The sequence below is a fragment of the Strix uralensis genome, chromosome 2 (assembly GCF_047716275.1).
Source record: "Strix uralensis isolate ZFMK-TIS-50842 chromosome 2, bStrUra1, whole genome shotgun sequence".
Taxonomy (NCBI): domain Eukaryota; kingdom Metazoa; phylum Chordata; class Aves; order Strigiformes; family Strigidae; genus Strix; species Strix uralensis.
This window is the reverse complement of record NC_133973.1, coordinates 40,117,522-40,136,848: the sequence shown is the minus strand read 5'-3', so window position 1 is coordinate 40,136,848 and position 19,327 is coordinate 40,117,522. Positions and strand designations below refer to the sequence as shown.

The 19,327-nt window shown below is 41.4% G+C and overlaps 1 long non-coding RNA gene across 1 annotated transcript in view; it reads right to left on the bottom strand.

Annotated features, from left to right (window-relative positions):
- Window positions 1-1,131: 1,131 nt before the first annotated feature.
- Window positions 1,132-19,327, bottom strand: part of LOC141940138 (uncharacterized) — a 42,851-nt gene continuing 24,655 nt past the window's right edge. The window contains exon 3 of the long non-coding RNA XR_012627893.1: window positions 1,132-3,181. This is a non-coding gene — a long non-coding RNA (uncharacterized LOC141940138). The remainder of the gene's footprint in view (window positions 3,182-19,327) is intronic.

Here is a 19,327-nt window from a genome sequence, read left to right as displayed (position 1 = left end):
TGTTTTCCCGCAGGCAAGGGAACAAGCCTGGAAGGAGCACTCCTGCAGCGAACGGGGGAGTTTCTGTTCCTGGCAAAAAGTTTGAATTCTTCGCCAAAGCTTGTCACCACCTTCCAAAGCACCGGTCTGCTCTCTCTCTCTCTCTCTCATGCTGGTGTTTGGCTCCTGTCTTCTTTCCTCAGCTGCCGAGAAGCTCTCCCTGACTTTGGCAAAGGAGAGCAGGACCTGGCCTGGGGCTTGGCACCCTCCTGAGCTGGAAGGGAAGCTGCTCAGGTGTCCAGGGCTCGTTGGACCTGTCACCCCTGCTGCCACACACCCTGCCGCAGGGCTCCTCTGCTCCCATGGGAATATGAATACCTCCTTGGGTGTTTAAACCCATTTCATGCACTACACACTGTGCTGGCAAGGCCTGCCATCTGATCAGTGCCTGGCCGAGAGGTGCAGGAGCTGCTCAGGGCAGCAGTGGATCTCAGGAGGGGAATGGATGTGCTCAGGGCATCAGAGGATGAAAGGGCTGCTCAGCCCTTGGAGGCAAGAGCCTGGTGGATGAGGGAGCTAGTTTGAGCTCTGCAAAAAGGAAGGAATTACTTTCAATGCTTAAAATGTACTTAATCTAGGAAGTGGATGTAGACTGTTCTGAATTAGCCTGAGATTTGGGTGGAGTTCTGGGTGATTTTTTTTCTTTATACTAGGAGCTACCATAAGGTAGGGTAACTTATAGGGTGTGTACATTCTCTTTCTTTATAAAGGACCATATATGGCCTTAGAGAATGTATATATTTTGTATTAGTAAATTAGGTAGTATGATGTATGTTTTCTTAACCTCTAACCCCCTGTCACATTAAAGCATTGAGTTTATCTATTTCATGCATAGATATGGACATGTGTTGTTTCCTCTTTTGCTTTTGTCATTTGGTGATATTATAGTTACTCTGAATGAAAATCCTTTCAGAGATGTTCCAGGAGAAATGAAGATGTTTCAGTCAAACCAAAAAGCAAATGCAAATGACATTTTTAGCAGAGTTGTCCAGTAGAAACAATGATTTGCCTTCCTACATGTGTCTTGGAAAAACTGACCTATGCTGTTCTCCACTCCAGGATGTGATATCACTCTTTTGAAGTTACATACTGTTAAGGTACTTTGGGTTTTTTTTTTTCTTTATTTTATGGAGAAGATGTATTCCTCACATAAAATTTTCAGAGGAGCAGTCAGTACACAGAATGAATTGTCTGTTGTTAGATCTAAACTGCATATCTGTAGACAGTACATTTTTGTACTCTAGGGTGCTCTAACAAGCATCATGGCTGAATCATAATAAACATTTGATTCCCCTATCAAAAACACATCTACACATACAAACAAACACATTTTACTCTACCTTCAATGTCTTTGACAGCATAAAATTTAAATACCTGAAGCAATTTATAAAGTAGTTCTAATACAAAATCCATAGCCAGACCACTAGAATTCAAATATCTAGGCCTTTAAGAAATGGAAAATAGCCAGGCAGCATGCAGTTGCATAAATGTTCCATTATCTTTGCTTTCCTTGCATTCAAAAAGTATTCATAAAAAAATCCCCCACCATCTGCTATAACCCCACCTATAAGGCATGTTTGCAAATTCTTTCAATGTGCACATCATTAATGGGGATTAAATTTTCACTTATGCATACTAATCTCATCCCTCCTCCCCATACTGCTTCCTTGTTCCTGCTTATGTAACCAGTCTGCCCAGTTGGTGGACGACTACTTCTCTGACTCTCACTCTTGTGAGGATGCCTTTGGAAGAGCAGTGTCTCCATTCACACCCAGTCAAGGCTGATGGAGATTATCTTTTCCATCAAAAAGCTAGTCTGGAACTCACCTGTCTGCCCAGAGCAAGTGGGGAGAATGGGGGACACTGGCAGGTTCCTACTGCTCCCTTAGCAAGAGATAGCTCCACAGTTACACTCCTACACTGTCTCCCTATAGTGGTAATCAAATAAGTATACTAGCTAGCTAATAGCTGGTGTTGAATCCTACTGAATCATTTTTCCAAGATATACAAGCAAAAAGACTTCTGTCATGATGAAAAGCTCAGTTCTTTAAACCAGCCTCAATTAAATCAGACTGCTGGCCAGGACTGTGTATTTCTCTGCTGCAAAACCCACTCATCTTTACAGTTCTGCTTTGACATGGGAACCTCTTCATTTTGATCTTGTTAAAAAAGTTTTTACTTACTCAGTTTGGAGGTGCAGAATGGGAAGGCCTGTGATCCATAAGGGGACAAACACTTGCTGCTCGTTTTTAAAGCTTACCTAGACACAAGTTTTTTGCTTAAATGTATCTGAAATTTGACATTTCAAAGTACAGTCTTTTGTAAACTAAAGGGAACTGAAACTGTTAGACTTGCAATCTGGAAGCTGTTAGATCTACAGGGAATGTACTTCTCTCGTTTGCATTCCCAGATTTACAGACAGTCCTCAGAAAGAGAACTGGGTTGAACCACTGAGGATGATGGTAGCAGCACCTAGAGATCCCCATGGTGAAAAGTTCTGTATCAACAGCAGGTAATTGAAAGTCCTTAGAGATACAGTTTAAGCAGACAAAGAGAGGAGAAAGACATAGAGAAATTAAGTACTCTCCCAAGATGATATGAAACCTTGGTGGCAGAGCTATGCTTTAATTTCAGGTTTTGTGATTTCTGGTCAGTGTCCTACAATATGTCACACTGCCCCCTAACACTTGTGGAATGCATTTCTTTCTATATCGCTGCATATGTCCCTCTGACTATATAGACACATCTATATATAACATGCAGCCAGAGTTGTCTATATAGATGGATAATTCTCTATGCATTTATTAATTTATCATACATACTACACTCCAAACAATGTAACTAATTTAAGTACTTCATTCGAAATGCTGTCTATTTTTCTCCTTTAGAAATATCCAGAATGTCGCACACTTTTCCTTCCCATTTTGGAAAGGAATCCTTTCTTGCCTGCAGAGAAAGAGGCAGTGATATTGCAATTTCCACAGAAAGAGTTTGTCCCTTGGGTGTTCTTGCAGGCATTTGTGCTGAAGAGATGTTAACACAAGCAGCATTTTACATGAAATATATTCCCGTTGCTCAGGGTTCTGCTGCTTGATGCTTGTGATGCTGCAGCTCCCCACGTTTCCCATCCCTCCAAGGAACCCTACAGCAGAAATAAAGAAGCCAGGACTTAATATTTGGTTGGGTTTTTTTTTAAATAAAAAAGCAGAAGAAATAACACTTCAAGGTTTTTCTTTTATATGCAACACAGGAGGGGGGAAATGGTAAAGATTTGCTTTGGGAGCACCTCAAATCAACCTTTTTAGTCCTGTGTGGCTAGAGCAGTCTTGCTTATGGTGAGGGCCCAGGAAGGTGGATGCTGATTCCCACCACTGTGTAATTCTCTGTGCAAACCCACCCAGCCCCTCACAGGCCGGGGGGTGAGCCATCATCCCAAAAGGGGCAGGAGACCTTTCTCATTGTGCCCTGGCAGTGAGGAGCTCCCCTTCCAGGGATGGGGGCATCCCCTGACCCGAGGCCGGGACTGGCTTCGCTCACACCGGCAGAGTGCTTCCAAGGTGAACCACCGGTGTTATGTAAATGCCGATTTTTATTGCTGTGGGTATGGGTAGAGATTAACGACCCAAGCTGGCAAGGGAACTGAAGTGAAGCCTCCTTCCCCACCTCTGATCTCAGATCAAAAGCTTCAGCCCTGCCTGCCGCACCCTGCTTCTGCAAGGACCCGCACCGGGAGGGCGATGCCGGGGGCGCCCAGATGGCATGGCCACCCCAGCGGCCCTGGCTCTTGCGGGGCAGCCCAGCACTGCTGGCTCTTGCCAACACCTGCCATGGGTCTCCGTGTCGTGGGAGGGCAGAGGGGAGGAGGAGGAGGAAGACATCCTGGAGAGGAGGTGGGAAAGGGAGGGAGGAAGGACAGAAAACACCATACCAGGACGTGCTTTGCACAGATGTTAAAAACTGGGAGCATCTCTACTAATTGCAGCAAACTTGGCAGAAATTAAGCCTAATAGGCCTCCTTCCTACGATTGTGTGACTAAACACCAGATGCCCTATAGGCACAAACTGACAAGACTGTGTAAATCTTCAATAAAGTGTCTGTGATCCTTCTGACAGAGGATGTTGCAGGGCAGCCCCCCAAGCAGGCATCCTCCTGGGGTGCAGAAGCTGGTGGGGTAGGTGTGGAGGTGTTGGGGCTGTGTATTAAAAAAACCAACACCAAAATCAGATTTTATGACAAAGATGCTCTTGAGAGTGCGCTTCCATAAAAGCATCATTTTTCTGGAAAAGTGGCAAAGCTCCAAATACTTTCTTCCTATTTTGCTCCTCTAGCACAGCATTTCTGTCTGCTGTCATGAAGAGAACTGGATACTTTATGAATGGTCTTGGTGCGTCATGGGAGGAGAGGGTTACTTTGGATTTATCCAAGAGTGTTGTAAACCACATGGCCCTTCTCTCTCCAGCTTTATCTTTGAAATGTCTCAAGAGACATCTTATTTTTATGACTGCTCAAGGACTGTAAGCTCAAGGAGCTGCTTTTGGGAATGCATATGATCCCTGTCACATCAGATGACTGCATCATAATGTCAGTGCTGGCTCTGGAACGTAAAGTAGCTGCTGGGTCCCAGCTCTCCATCTGCAGTTCTAATCCAGGATTTTGAATCTGAAATTTCTATTTCAGTATTTTAAATAATTTGAAACTCTTTATTAAAAGGGCTAATGCATGATATTTTACCTCCATGTGTTCTGTGGTCAGGAAAACATATAGAGATTGCTCTTGAGAAATTTTTATCTGCCTTTGTGGTTAATGTGCATGATTGCCCTAGGGAACATCATGGTACCCTGCCAACGATTCTTGTTATTCCAAAGCACAGTAAAACTTTACAATTTTAAATCATTGGCACAATACCTTTTTAGGTTATGTCAGAAATACCAGGTATCAGTTTCAATAAAATTGCAGCATTTCATTTTGATGTTTAAATTTATTGCTAGCATGAAAACAGCAATCTGCAATATACCCGCAGGTCAAAATGAAGAAATTAACATTGTTGAAATTAAACTTTTAAGGTTTTTCTCCCTGCTTTAAAATGCCACAAAATAGAGGTTTGAGTTTTTTAAAGGCACAATTTTCTGATGGACAAATTCCACAGTAAGATGTGTGACTAACATTAATTATCAGGACAAATCTGGGGAATTTGAGGATGGTCAGAATAAGAAATCAAGCAAGCATGTACTGGCAATACTTTGACATGAGTTACTGCATATGTGAGTGAAAGTTTGAGGGCTTGTGATAACAATTCTGTTGGAAGATAGTATCAGAGGGTGTTTCTTCAGACTGGTTTTGCGAGTCTGATTCAGCCTCCTTGACCCCTTGGTGGACTTGAATCTGATGGAGCACACCACTAAGCATCAGAGGAGGACATACATACTTTTAGTAAAAGCATATTCCACTTTGGTGGTGGTCACTGTCAGGCTTTTGAATTTGTTCCAGCTCTCCTTGGTGAAGAAATATCTCACAAAAATGATACTGCTATGTCAAAAGACAAGTGGTTGATCTCATTTTCCAAACTACCTCACCTATTTCTCACTGTGAGCTCGGTTACTCATTTTAGACATTAATTTATTTCTGTTTCACACAGACCTACGTTATGCTGCCATATGTCACTGGCAATGTTGACGTCAGGAATGACTATGCTTGTACCTGTGAGTCTAAATGTTAGAGGTTAATTAAATGTGTCTCTAATGATTGCTTTTCTCATGCTGCTATCCAGAGTTTTGGTCCCAAGTTGAAAGGGATATAATCTAGAAAAAGAGAGCAGCCTGGGAGGGATGACTTCATAGGAATACTTATTTTCTGGAAGATGAAAACAGTTTGGTAATGTAGGAGAAGCAGTAGGCTGGATGACTGGGTTTTGTGTATTAATGACTAAGTGTGTATCATGCCAAAGGTCATTCATTTCATGTACCCCACAAATATGCAAGCCTAAGTCTGCCTGATGGTGACTAGTGGCAACACTTCTTGTTTTGTCTCCATCATCTGGGCTTGTGACTGTGGTGGGGAGGCCTTAGTTCTATGATTTTGTTCCTGCTGATGTAATTATTGCACAGCTAATAGTCATGATTCCCCAGAGGCTGAAGGAATTGCAGTAGACAGGAGAAATGGCTTCTACAACAACCAGCTCTGTAACCCCTCTACTCGGCCTTTCTCACCAACAGACAACAGACTTCGGGTGGGCACATCTCTGGTGAATGGGCAGGAGGATGTTTTATCTGTGTTCATGCAGAAGCTTATAAATTTAAGGTAAGACAGCAAAAGGTGAGTCCATTACTGAAAGTGTAATTTCAAAAATGAATCCCATAGACACTGAGTGCCTCCAGTCAGATCATAGCCTGGAAACGACTTACAAACCCAGTGTCTATGTCTGAGAAACCTGAGTGAGGACTTTCTTTATAAGCAAGTATTAACAAGTTAGGTTTCCTTCTAACTGGCAAGCCAGCAGACGCCTATTTGAATCTATCTGTAGTGAAAGGAAAAAACTTAGCATAAAAGTGACTACTTCATCTTGTGACATAAGAACCCTCTGGCAAGTGTTCCCCATCTACCCAGAGATGATGTGTAAGCAGGTCATCACAACATGAGTTCATGTTTTACTGCGAGATAATGGATGTCATGTGCACAGCAAATGGCAGTGCTATTGCCTTTGATCAGTTACAGACATAGATGCAGGAAGGCAAGTGCCTATTCGCTTCATGCAAAGGCAATGACACGTTGCAGATCACACTTACTCTATCACCATGTACCCAATCATGTCATAAGCCAACCTCTGAAGCTGGAATGAAATCAGCCATGATTAAAAAACTTGAATGGGGGAGTCCTATTATAAAATTGTCTCTGCTACAGTCAGAAGGAAGACTTATATTGCCAAATCTAAAGAGGCATTCTCTCCCCCCTTCCTTGGAAGCACTGTTTCTTTGCTACTAATGCTGACTCAGCTGAACACCAGCTAACTGTGTGCTTTGCTTTCCAGTGAAGGGTGACTCTCTTAACAGCATACAGATACGCTGTAGTCTCTACCCCAGAAAATTTGGGGCTTTTTTAGAGGGAGTGTCATCTTCTTAGACTTGTATTTCAGACCCTTTCTGACACATAGGAAGTAAAATTTCTAACATCTGTGTTAGGCTGAGTATAGCCTGAGCCTGACTCTGAGCACTGATGAGTTAAAGGAGTGTTGAGTGAAAGGAAACACTTTTTGTTCACCTCCCTTCTCTGACCAGATATTTCTATATCTTCTTGTGGAGATACCACAACACAAGCTTAAAGATGCACCTTATTTCCTTAAGTCTGGGAAGAGAAGTTATCCTGGAGTTAGGCACTTCACCTGAAATAACTATATGGACAAATAGGATCCATGTGAACAATCCAGGATTTAAAAATAAATAATAAATACTCCTTACTAAAATATCCATACCGCATCAATAATTGAATAAAATCAGGCTTTAATCAAAGTGTAAATTCTTTTCCTCAGCTGTTCAGAAAAGGTTTACTTTCCATTTGAATCCTATGCTGCTACACATTTCATTTCTTTTTTATTAAAAATGTCTTTATTGAAAGTATTTCTATAAGGCTCAGGAGACTTGGCAATCATTTTTATTGGATTGATCAGTTCCACTTGCATACAAATCGCTCTGTTTGAATTGACTGCTGCAACACATCTTTTTTATATAAACTGTTCTATTGATTCTGACATAAATAACATACAGAGTGCTTCAAATCATAAAAACATCAGGTTTTGGGATTCTTACCAGAATCTACTATGTACCAGACAAGAACAAGCAAACAACCAAAATGCAACTGTAAGGATCTGTGAAACCTTAGCTTTTAGAAACTTTTTTCCTCCTGGCTTTGGCAGCTGCCATTTGTCTGTCTATTACAACCTGAATTTGCACATTTTGCGCATGCTTTTGCATTCATGAAACATGAATGAAAAAAAAAAATCCTTCTAACAGATCTAATGTGGCTAATGAGAGAAAAAGGCAGAAGAGAATGGAAAAAAATTATATTCAGCTATTCTATTTTGGTTTTGAACTTTTACTCTGGGAGGAGGTTTTGTTGCCTTATTGGTATAACTGCCTTTCTGCTTGAGTGGAGTGATAGCTACATGCTCCCAGGAAACATCTGTTCTACCACAAACATACCTGCTACTCTTTGGACAGCTCGGCTAAACTGCAGCTTATTTGGAAATTGGGTGTCTCAGTCGTGGTGCTTGAATTCAGCAGTGCAGTTTGGTCTTCCAGAGAACGTTTCAGGAACCCACAACTCCTTGATCTGTGCTCCTGTCCCTTCATTTCTGAGTCATCATCAGCAATGGATTTAAGGTTGGTCTCTATTTGTCTCTTTCCACTGAGACATCTCTTACATGTATGACAAGTCTCACATTTGCATACTAACCACTGTCTGGGGTTTGAGGTTACTTTTGGTTCTCCAAGACCCTACAGTTAGGCAACACACTCTAATTTCCTTGGCTGCCAGTCAGGGCTCACTAACAGGAGCCTAGAAGCAAAGCTGAGCTGAGATTTGATGAAACAAGGGTGAATTGATACAATGGGCTCCAGTTTGTAATAGAAGTTATTGAAAATGAGGTATAAAGATGAAAGTGTCTTTCAAGTGAGCATGCATCCAGTCCATCTGTGTTGGAAAAGGTACAGCTGTCATTTATCTGGGTTTTGTTGATCTTGTCTCATTTTCTGACTGGAAACATCCCTCCTTCTGGAGTGCTGAACATCTAGAAATTCAGGCCAAATGGACATGTATTTTTCAGATCCTGTCTGGACAGAGTTTCTGGGCAGAGAAAGAAGACAGAGCTGGGAAATTTGAATCCTAGGCAGATGTTCTGCCCAAGCATAGTGACTCCAACGCACTGAAGATGGATAAAGGCCTCTGAACACGTAGTACCCTGCATGGGCACATACACTTCTGCCTGGGATGTCTCTGGCAGACTTGCGGAAGTCCTAGGAAGAAAAGTCATTGTGATGGTGGACACTAAAAAAGGGAAAAATAAAGATGGAAAAGCATTCACTGTGCGGCTCTCCAGCAAAATTATACCTTTGATCGTGTACTGGCCTTGGTTTCCTACCTAGATTTTACACTAAAACCTTGGGCACATTGCTTATATGTCCTTGCCCTACAACTGTGGTGGTCTTCTGCTTGCTGTTGGTCAGCAGCAGCTATGGAGCACAGCTCTGATGTACCTAAGACTGTTAAATGACTGCATTTCTTGCACAAATTGGAAGAAAGCCTGATGCCATGTTGTTGCATTTCATATAACAGAGGACAGTATGTTTTGGGGATTTTTTTAATTTTGAAAAAGGCTATTTAAGTCAACAGGGAGTTGCCATATTTCCTTAGACTGCAGAAGAATGGATGAATGGATGGCATTTGTTTCTTCCCAAGGGTTGTCAGAAATAAAGAAAAGGAGAAAAATAAAACAAATGTTCTCACCCATCTGTCAACAGTCCATTAGCAAACAAGTCCTTGGCAGTACGGAAAGCAAGAACATTTACCATGCTTTAAGGTGGACGGCAGGGCAGAAGCAATACTGGTTGACTTGTTCCAGCAGCAGTATGTCATGTCATGTTGGATCTATTCCTTTGGCAACAGCCAACTTGATGCTTCTTTTTCCTCCCTCCTCTCTGCTGACTGAAATTTCCCTTTGCATACAATGCAGTGTCATGGGGTGGGTGAGATTCCGTATCTCCTGCCAATGCTGGATTGTCTCTCAAAGAGAAAGCTACTTTCCAAGAAAACCTCCCCACATGAGCTTGACATTCATTTCAGAACTTGCCTCACCGATACGTTCCATGTCTCACCAGAAATCTGTTTATTATCTGCTTGCTTCCTCATGCTCTGAGCAGACTCAGAAGAAACCAGAGAGCAGTGGGGCTGCCCTCTCCAAGCAGCTCTGACCAGCTTGCCTCCATTTCCTCAGCTAGCGCATTTTAGTAACAGTTTAGATGCCCCTATCCACATTGTGAGAAAAATGGAAAAGTATGATCAGCTTAAATTATGGACTACAGTGACAGGATGGGGAAAATGAAACTGTTTTTCTATTTGTATTGTGCTCCGTGGAGACAGTGAAGCTTTACTAGGGCTTGGTTGAATAATGAGCCGCTAAACAGAGAACCCTGCATATCACTTTACAAACAGGTCCTCACAGAGTTCGTATTAATTATCCCATTCCTTCTGATTAGATTCAGCTGATTTCTCACTCACTCTCACATGACTTTGTGCGAGGATGTATGATGCCTTGTGAGAACAGCAATGACACATCCATGCTGATATAGTCATTAGATAGCCTAAGAACTCATGCTTCCCGGCATGGTCATTTACTTGCAAACATACTGCTATGGTGCAGTGAAGGTCTTTGTTCCCATAAAAATTGCTGCAAATCTGCAGTGCAGATTGTCAGGGGGGAATGGCCAGAGGGTCAAATCTGCTTTTCAAAGATGTGCATAATCTTCCAGTGCTGGGGTGTGGTTATCAAGATTTATCCTCATTACAGATTTGGTAATGCAAACATTGGAAGTTATAACTTTCTCTGTTTTTATTTTTCACTCTCTGTCTGGTGTTGCTCAGTATTGTGTTGCAGCTGGGCAGACGATGGATTCCACATGGCTGAATGGCCATAATCCTGCAGCATAAAGGAAGAAGGGAGGAGGAAAGTGCTTTCCTGGGAACTCAGAAATTATAACAAGGGAGCCCATGCTGATTCAGGCCACAGGATATAAAAAGAAGAAAACAGAAAAAGAAATGTTCAAATGCAGTGTGTTAGATTCATACCTTCTTTACCTGTTTGCCCAGTAGCTCCAGGGTTTGTGTGGCTTATGCTTATAATTTTCCTCCTACATGGTTATGAAATGGCCAGACCTAAAGAAGAGGAAAGGGAAAGGGAAAGGGAAAGGGAAAGGGAAAGGGAAAGGGAAAGGGAAAGGGAAAGGGAAAGGGAAAGGGAAAGGGAAAGGGAAAGGGAAAGGGAAAGGGAAAGGGAAAGGGAAAGGGAAAGGGAAAGGGAAAGGGAAAGGGAAAGGGAAAGGGAAAGGGAAAGGGAAGGATCTCTGCTCCCCATGGTGGAGCATGTCATTGACCCATGTTCCTGGGGTGTGCAGAATACCCTTGCTGCCGGGAGACCATGAGTAAACCAGAGGCACTCACTGCTTGGAGTTCACTGTAGAGGCACTGGCAGTCCTGCTGTCTCTGAATGGGAAGCAGCATAGCTGCATCATTGCAGTCCTGCTGGTGAAAATCTAATAGCTTGAGTCTGGTGTGGGGATAAGCTGTTATCGCCATTGAGGAGGGTGCTGGGCTGTCTGACTTGCACCAGTGCTAGCTCAGGGCCCACTGAATCACACTGCGTTGCAAAGTAAAGATGTTTCCACAGTTTTTGTTTCCCCTAACAATGAAGGTTTCACTGGTTACCTCTTTTGAACCTTTCCTGGTGAGGTCCCAACTCATTGCTGTTGCAGAGGAACAGGCAAGCAGAGCTTGGCTGTGAGCTTAAGGAGGAGGACCCTACCCTGCCAGAGCTCTTCAACTCCCCTGCTCTCTGAGGGAGTGCTGGTGCTTCATTTAGAGATCTTCCAAGCTTGGGGATGAGTACCACACTGTATTGATTGTATTTCTGTTTACAAATAGCTTAGTCTGACATAGCTGAGAAAAAAAAAAAAAAGTAGCATTTCACTTTGATAGCTTTTAATAACAGTTCTTCTATGCTAGCAAAAGAATACTGGCTTCATCCTCTGCCTGTGTAGTGACATTTGTCTCTGAAACACTTTAGCTACAGGACAAAAAATTGAGTTTTTGCATTAACCAAGACCAGCAAGTGCAGTTGTGAACCTCTGCTTCACAACGCTGCTTAAAACACAAACATTTGTGGTGCATACATACTTTGTTTATAATATCATCGCCGTGTACATGGATTTCATTGCAAACTGTGTGATATATCATTCTGTCTCTTACAGTGTAGAAATAGTGTATAAAAATCAGATTGAGTCCTTTATTTATAGTTGTCAAGAACCAGATGACAGAAAACATCTTCTGCTTGAAGAATGATTACTGATAGTGTTTCCTGGGAACCCCTTTCATCAAACAGTGGGAATGTTTCTTATCCTTAGCATCACATCTGCAATGTCAGAGCCAAGAAAATGTCAATAACTCCATTATTATGAATCCCTGCTTTCAAGGATTAATAATTTTACACATGCCTACACACAGGCAAAAGCATTTGAAACTGAAATTTGGCATAAACATTTGTAGTCCAAGAGCAAAGCTTACTTCTGTAAAATGATCTCTGCGGTTTTGAGCCTGAGAGGACTCTCAAGGTGCCTGCATTTTGGGGTTTTTTTTGAGTCAGTTGTTTGGAAATGATACAATCATCTCACTTGTTATCTGGCAAGAACTCATTTGTATGTCTGAAGCTCTCAGGAGGTAAAAAATTGTGGTTTACTTTGTCATGTTTTCTTACTTTTCTAATAGAGTTTTCTCTAGATGCCAAGGAAAGTGAGATGGTGAAGTCCAATTGGTACAACAGAATCCCTCCCTCCCTCCCTCCCTCCTAAATTTATCCATTAAATATTCCAGCCTCCCATTGTTTAAAGCCCCTTTATATGTAGCTGAGTAGTATGTGTAAGGAATGCTATGCAGGAAAATGTCATTGCATAAAGAAACCAAAACCCCAAGTAACTGGAATAAAGGAAACCAATTTACTGTGGGTTTTGTCTTGAGTGTGACCAACTTAATTTTTACAAAGATATGAACTGTAACTGAAGTTTTCCCCATAACTAGACATTGATAGTCTCTCTTTCATTCTTTCTCTCCCTCTTGCCCTTTCTTTTCTCCCTTTTAATTAGCTCCTTCTCTGCCTGTTTTAATGAATTTGGCTGAAATTTGTAGCTTTGACATCTCTTCCTCTCTTCCTGTTAGATTTTTTTCTTTTAACTTGGTGAACAGGTTCAAAAAGTATTGCCAGGTACCCATATTTGCACATAATTAAAAATACACATACAGTGGAAATACACAAACCTCATTAGCTTAGAAAAGCAGCTTTTAAAAAGCCCTCTGGCTCTCTCAGCTTTCGTGTGACATTATCTCAGTTGTCCAAGAACGCCTAATAATCTAAGAACTTGTAATAATAGTGTGAATTTCTCATCAATCATTGCCCGATAATCTTTGGGCACCTATGCAAAATGTAAATAAACCAAAGTGCCAAACGTAAGGCAGCTTGCCCAGTTTCATTTTATTATGCAACTGGCAAGTTGCTAAATTACAGAAGTGTTGGTGAAGATGAATTTGAACAGATTTTTTTGTGGTGGCCTAAAATTTTGTGTCAAAATCCAGGACTTAGTAGCATTCAGAACATTCATGCTCTTGTTGATGATCAAGGAGTACAGTCCAGTTCAGCTTCTTCCAGAGACCTGACATCCCTCCTTTGCATTTTTGTACTGTTAGCTTAAATAATTCACTCATTCTGTACCCACGCACTTGTTTCCTCTCTCATTCACCTATCCAAAGTATGAACAAACTTCCTGAAGTTATCACTTTGTATTTCAGCTTAAAAATCATGGCATTTCAGGACTTAGCACAAACTGCCTTGGCCACTGCTCCCACTGTTAAGCCATGGCATGACGGGTACCCAGAATCTGAAACACAAGTGGAGGAAGCAGCAGGCATTTGATACACCCATCCATGCACGTAGCACCGCAATAATCATCAGTAAAGCCGAATGTTAAACATTGCAGACTAGACAATTTGAGTAGGAAGTGTACGTTTTCATGAAGAGTACTCTATTCTCTCGTTAAAGTGATACAACTGGGGCAGAAACAATCAAAGTGAGTTCATCATGAATGTGTTAAGGGCAACCTACTCTAACTCTGACATAACAGTCACCCTTTTCCAGTTGAGGGAAGGGTCTAAATGAACTCTTGGGCAATCTGTGCATAGAACATATCTCATCTTTGAGTTGAAATGATGTTGGCTTGGAATTACAAACGTTTCTGCAACCATCATTTTTATTTGGATTGACCTTTGGACTTCACAACATGCTGCAAGAGCATCTGCAATAAGAAATGTGGGCCAGCCAAGCCCAAAGGCCCACCTCTCCCTGAGGACTGGCCACACCAAACAACAAAGCTACAAGCCTGCAATGAAAAGCTGAATGCATGGAGAGGAATGTCAACCTAGATAATACTTGCCTGGCATAGACCTGCATGACATGCCAGGTCAGTTCTTTAATAATACAGAGAAACCAGAAAGCCACATCACAGGTGATCTACAGATAACCTCAGTGGGAAGAACCTGAAACAAAAAACCTGATTGAACAAAGTTCCTGAGTACTTTGGCTTCAGTTAAGAGTACTCACATACTTAAACAAGCTGGAGTCTCCTGCTAAGTGATGACCTCAAAAGGGAAAGACAGAATATGATATTCAAGTGCTTGGTAGGGTTCAAAATCTACAGCAGGTGCCCTGTATGGCCTTCTATCTTCCCAGAGAGTGCTTTAGGGACTAATCTGGTGTTAACTGAAACTCTTCATAGGACTCATACTTTTGGTAATGAAGATTCCCTTCTATTATCAGGTTGGGGGAATGTGCCCTGTAAAAATAGTTTCTGCTGGAAGACTGACAAGATACCTGTAGTATAATCAAGACATTTAACTCCAGACCTGGAGAACTGGACAAAAGTGAAAAAGTCAAGGCAGTTGTTTAATGGCTGATAAGTATAAGTCATGTGTATATCAGTGGCAGATAACAGTGGTCAACTTCTCCAGGAGTTTTGTAGCACGATGTGTCACCTGTTCTTGTCTGTAGAAATCACCCTAAAACCTGCATGAGATATTCTGCTTGTACATTTTTTTCCGCTTGAATTATGCTGGTATAAAACTGGTGGAATAGAGAGGAGCATCAGGGCGTCTGTCATCAATGTCCATACCAATATGACAAGTATTAAAAAGCACCAGTTCCTCAGTAGTGTAGAAAATGAGTGCTACAGAGGATTGTATTTCTGGTACTATTATTACAGAGAGACTTGTAAGAAGCATACATGCTGTGGATGAAATGGGCATGGAATCACAGAGGCTAATGATAGAAAAAGGCCACTTATGTCAACTGCTACATTTCCCTGCTGTTACAGGATTGTTCCCAATGAGATATGGTGTATTTTTAGTGCTTTGTCCAGTCTGGTTTTATATGTAAATAATAAAAATAGACAGCCATAAAGGAGCCTGAAATAGTTTTGTTCTAGTTCTGTCTTGCTCTTCTCTCCCTCCTCCCCTCTCTGATTTCTTATTCAGGCTAAATGAGAGCAGGAAAGACAACCATACTTCTTTTTTTTTCTTTTTTTCCTTCTGTTCTCTCCTCTTCTTTCTACTGTTTGACCCTTTTCACAGACAGGATTTCTCTGACCTGATTTTTAAAAAATTGTATTTGGACAGTTCAGTTTTATATGCTACTCTACCACAGTTATGATTTAGGAGGGTCTTCAAAATGTGGAGGCTCAGTATCACAGGAAACAACCTACTTGCAAGCCAACCTGGAAAATAAGTAATAAACAAAGCAGTGATTTCTGCTCAGATAGGAACTGAACTGAAACTTTTACATATACTTTCTTGTGTACTGTGTCTCACATTATCTTAGGAGTTGCTGAGGGTTTACTCACTGTCTGCCTGTCCATTATGCATAGCCTTCCAGAACGGTGAGCTAGGATGTGGTTTAGCTTGAAATCAAGTATAAGCCATACTACACAAGAACAAGCAATTTAACAACAAAATAAAGTAGTCTTTTTGATATAGAAAGAGAACTGCATAAGTATTTCATCATTTTCATATAAATACATGTTCATGTTTGGGAGAACTATACTATGCACCCTTAGAGAGAGTTGCATCACAAGTAGACATAAACTGGTATGATGTAGTTTTCAGAAAATTAAGTTGTTAGCTTGGAACTCATCTGTATTAGGAAACAAATTTGTCCTCAGTGGTTTGTCATAGCACGTGCCAGAAAGTCAAGTGGAGAGGCTGAGGAAGTTACAGCTGAGGTGCTATTATCTTGATGAGTGAATGGCCCTCAGCATATCTTGTCTTTGATGCATATTCAGTCACATCTCTGCTTTGAATCTGGTGAGCATAATACCTTCTAGTCAGTGAAACAGTGGACAAATTAATGCCCAGTTTGTACCTGATGGGAGAAACCCATCTAAATGGTAGCCTGAATGAGAACACAGAGAACAAAAAGACCTAGGAACTGAATTAACACCAGCCGAGTGTGTGTGTCCTGTCTGCAGCAAAAGAAAGAGAGAGATGGAAAATGAGGACACACCAAAAAATTACTTGTCATCTGCTGTTAAGATAAAGCTGGAGAGAGAGAGAGAGAGAGAGACCAAGGGAAAAAAGAACTTGCATTATGGACTGTGTTGGCTGAAAAGAGTCTTGAAATAGAAACTGTGTCCTATTGTCCCTCCATGCTGAGTTGAGGGAAATAGGCCTCCTGACATCCTCTTTCAATAATCAGCCTTGCACAAAGCACCCAGCTCCAGCACAAGCTTCTTTTCCCAATAGAAACAACCCTCAAGGTACTCAATATTGGGTAACTGCTGTGGATGCTTTGAGAAAAAAAACAAACAAAGCTGTTTTTTCTCAGAAGAAAAAAAAAAGGCGAAGCAGAAGGTACTTAGCTAATCTCTGTTATCCCTCAGTGACAGCCTGCAGTGTCCTGCAACTTTGGGAAGCCCTCCCAGAAGCTGCTGAGAGTGAAAGGGGCCTCGGCCCTTAATTACTCCAATTAATTCCTGATTTACTCCAGGGAGAGAACAAAGACTATCCGAGAGGATGAAGATAACTTATGCAAATATTCAATAAGGAAGAGCAAAAATGTACTGGAAATTGAGGATTATTGGAGACAAGTTGCTGTCAGCTTCCTTTGGAAGTTTAGGGTTACTGGAGAGAAATGAGACTGTATAACTTCATAATTTATAAGCCAAAATACTTCAGGCATATAGGGTAATGAACGGGTAGTGATCCATCTCTTTCTGAGAACTGCTAGTTCTAGTTTCCTTCCTCTTGTAGTCTCAGCAGCACCCTGCTTCACCAGTCCACAGCTCAGTAGCATTCCCACAGTTGTTAGTGGACTTATCCTAGTGATATTTCAGCAAGACATAGAAATACTGCTATCTATCTAAGAAATTGAAGCACAGAGGCTAAGTGCAGGATTCATCCTGCACGACTTTGTATGTCTCATCTAGACTCTAGTGTCAGCAGAGCCCCAGACATGCTTCTTGGGCACAACTTGTCTGACCTTTTTCAGGCATGTAAATAAGCTGAGACATGCCACAGTGCCTGTCTCCCCATTAATGGTAAAGGGAATCCAAGTAATTTTCTCGTACGTAGACGTTTGCACTGTAGAGTGATAAATTCACATAGGTCTTTCCCAGTCAAAATATTTGCTTACGGACACTTGGGAATAGGGGTGGGAGCAGGAGCTGGGACCCTGGTCTTCCAGAAACCAAAACAATAGCTCTGAATTTATAGCTGTCCTTCTCCATATGTAGTTCCTCATGTTTGTGATATTGATTTCTGTATCCACAGTGAAATAGCCAGTTTATGCATTTATTTCTAATAGAATACTCACCGATAATCAGGTTCAGGCAATCAGAAAAATCATGTGAGTCTTAGCAACAGAAAACATAGTTAAATTGAAAAATGGTCACCAACAGCCTCACACTGTTGTCCTTCCACTGTCACAGGAGAAGTGAATGTTTTTAAAATCAGTTCAGATTTGTGAAGTGGCATAGTTTTTTTAACCTAATAACTGCGGACCCAACTTTCTGGATAGCTTGATTTTTATTTTTCAACATCTTCCATCTTCCATGTTACCTTACAATCTTCCTCCTTGACTTGCAGATGCATGCCTGGCTTTTTGAGTGTGGTCTTTGGGGTTTACCAGTATCTTTCCCAAGAAATGTGTCTTTTGCTGCCTTCCTCCCATTGTGATCACAGGATGCATTTTACAAACTGAGTCCTTAGGTCTTTATATGCTCTGTCTGTAACAAAGTCACCCAGATTTCATCAACGTTTTATTTTTCTTTTTTTTTTTCATTTTTAACAACTCACTTCACAGCCCTCATGTCCCATTTTGTCTTTTATCACACAACAACCAGCATTTTCATTTCTTCAGTGTATTTGTGTTTCCATGGTGAAGAGAATATTATCATCTTTTCTTGTGGCTTACCAGCTTTGAATGGTATAAGCTACAGATTGACTTTTTAATCTTTTAGCATATTTTTCTGCCTTGAATCCTTTGTATTCAAGTTAAATACATTTTAAAACCAGGTGATTAGTAGATATCTGCACTTCAAGGCCAAATTAACTAGTAGTCTGACTTCCAGAAAATTTCACCCAGATACCCTTAACCTGGGTTCAAGATCTTGTATTTGCCTAAAGCATGTCTTCCAGAAAGGCACCTGGGCTTGAAATAAAGGATTCACCTCTTCATGTGGTAGTTTGTGCAAATAATTAATCATTATCTTAAAACATTGTGCCTTATTTCTCATTTGAATTTTTCCAGATTTAACTCCCAGATATTGATTCATGTTTGGCTTCTGTTTGATTAAAGTACATAAGGTACTTACAATAAAACAGAATTCAATCTTCTTTGACAGGCTAAACATATGGAGCTCTTCAAGTCTCTCGCTTGATGCTCTTCCTGAACCGAATCAGGGAAACGAATTATGTTGCACTCAGTGTGCTACAGGGGGAAACAATGGGAGCGTGCTTTGCACAGAAACATTGTGCTTCATCAGGGCTTGGGAGAGAAGGAAAAAGAGGAGGGGAGGGGAGACTAGGCAGGGCAGGAGACAGACAGTTCGTTAGGCAAGATGTAAAGAAAATCATCTGTGGATGAAACCAGGACTGTACATGTGCAACAGCTCTGTAGTTACTTGCTTACTGTTCTGGAAATGTGGCATGGGCCAGCGACTGCCTACAACATAACTAGTCTCTAGCTCTATGCATCAGCTGGGGGTTTGACCGTAGCAGGTCCAGAAACTCACCTGGCAGGGACAGGATCCAGATTTCTCTGCAAACTTGGCCAAGTGACCAGACAAAAGCATTTACTCTTCATAGTAATGTGTTTTAACTAGAATATAGAAACTGTGCTAGGAGAAAAATAAAATCGTTTTCATTTCATTCTCTTGAAAGGAATGTTTTGTCAGTCATGTATCAAAAGCATAAAACTTGTCTGGAAGAGTA